Raw genomic sequence first — 1890 nt, 5'->3', positions numbered from 1 at the left:
AAAAAAAAAAAAAACTACTAAAAGAAATTGTAGGGAAAAATCTTCAGGGCACTGGTCTGGGCATAGATTTTCTGAAGAAGACCTCAAAAGCATAGGCAACAAAAGCAAAAACAGACAAATGAAATTATATCAAACTAAATAGCTTCTACACAATCCACAGAGTATAAACCTGCAGAATAGAAAAAAATATCTGCAAACTATTCATCCAACAAAAGATTAATATCCAGAATACACAAGGTTCAACAACAAAGAAAACCCCAAACAATCTGATTAAAAATTTGGCAAATCCCCACTTAATGAGTACAATGTGGGGTTATATGGCACACCTTCTCGGGGTGGGACACAACTACCAAGTTTCCCCAAAAATAAGACCTACTCAAAAAATAAGCCCTAGCAGGATTTCTATGCATTTGTTAACTATAAGCCCTACCCCGACTATACCTAACAAATGCAAAATGAGGGTAATTCTTTGTACCCTCAAATAAACCTGAAATTTAAAAAAATATGTATGTCAAAGAAGCATATTTTAGGGTCAAAAAAACAAAAAAGGGCAAATGGACCCACAAATCTCAAAAGAAGACATACAAATGTCTAACAAGTATATGAAAAAATGTTCAACCTCACTAATCATCAGGAAACACAAATCAAAACCACATGGAGATATCCTCTCATGCCAGTTACAATGACTATTATCAAAGACAAAAAATAATAAATGATGGTGTGGATGAGGAGAAAGAAGAACTCTTATATACTATTGTTAGGAATATAAATTAGTGCAGCCATCACTGAAAACAGTATGGAGGTTCATCAAAAAAACTAAAAATAAAACTACTATCTAATTTGCAATCTCACTCCAGGGTATTTATCCAAAGGAAAGGAAATCTGTATGTCAAAGACATATCTGCATTCCCACCTTTATTATAGCACTATTCACAATAGCAAAGATATGGAATAAAGCTAAGTGTCCATCAACAGATGAACAATAAAGAAAATGTGGCAGGTACACATACACAATAGAATACTATTTAACCATAAAAAAGAACAAAATTCTGCCACTGTGGAAACATGGATTGGCTTGGAGAACATTATGCATTATGTTAAGTGAAATAAGCAAGGAATAGAAAGATAAATACCATATGTTCTCCCTTATATGAAGAAGCTTAAAAAGTTGATCTCATAGGCTTAGCGCCAGCTACATACACCAACACTGGCAGGTTCGAACCCGGCCGGGCCAGCTAAACAACAATGACAACTTCAACAACAACAACAAAGCTGGGCGTTGTAGCAGGCACTTGTAGTCCCAGCTACTTGGGAGGCTGAGGCAAGAGCATCGCCTAAGCTCAGGAGTTGGAGGTTACTGTGAGCTGTGGCACCGTAGCACTCTACCCAGGGCAACAGCTTGAGACTTTCTCCAAAAAAAAAAAAAAAAAAGTTCATCTCACAGAAGTAAAGAGTAGAATAGCAGTTACTAGAGGCAGGGAAGGGTAGGAAGGACAGAAGGATAGTCAAAGGTTGGTTAATGAATACAAAAGTAGAGCCAGATAAGAGGAATAAGTTCTAATATGCTATAAGCACTTTGGGTGATCATAATTAACAATTTATTGTATATTTTCAAATAGCTAGAAAAGCAGATTGCACATGTTCCCAATGCAAAAAAATGATAAATGTTTGAAGTAATGGATATACTAATTACCCTGATTTGATTATTATACATGGTATACATGTATCAAAATATTTCTATACCCTATAAAGATGTATATATGTGTCAATTTAAAATATTAAAAGCAAAAAAGGCTCAGCACCTGTGGCTCAAGTGGCTAAGGTGCCAGCCACATACACCTAAGGTGGAGCGTTCGAATCCAGCCCAGGTCCGCCAAAACAACAATGATG

At 36.0% G+C, this 1890-nt stretch overlaps 1 protein-coding gene across 3 annotated transcripts in view; it reads right to left on the bottom strand.

Moving 5' to 3' along the window:
* The window catches only part of TPX2 (TPX2, microtubule nucleation factor), a 92726-nt gene that overhangs the window by 53530 nt on the left and 37306 nt on the right, over positions 1 to 1890 (bottom strand). The window lies entirely within an intron of this gene.

Source organism: Otolemur garnettii, unplaced genomic scaffold (assembly GCF_000181295.1).
Source record: "Otolemur garnettii isolate 467f Iridium unplaced genomic scaffold, OtoGar3 scaffold00025, whole genome shotgun sequence".
Lineage (NCBI taxonomy): Eukaryota > Metazoa > Chordata > Mammalia > Primates > Galagidae > Otolemur > Otolemur garnettii.
Note: the sequence above shows the minus strand (reverse complement) of the source record. Positions and strands in the feature narration are given on the sequence as shown.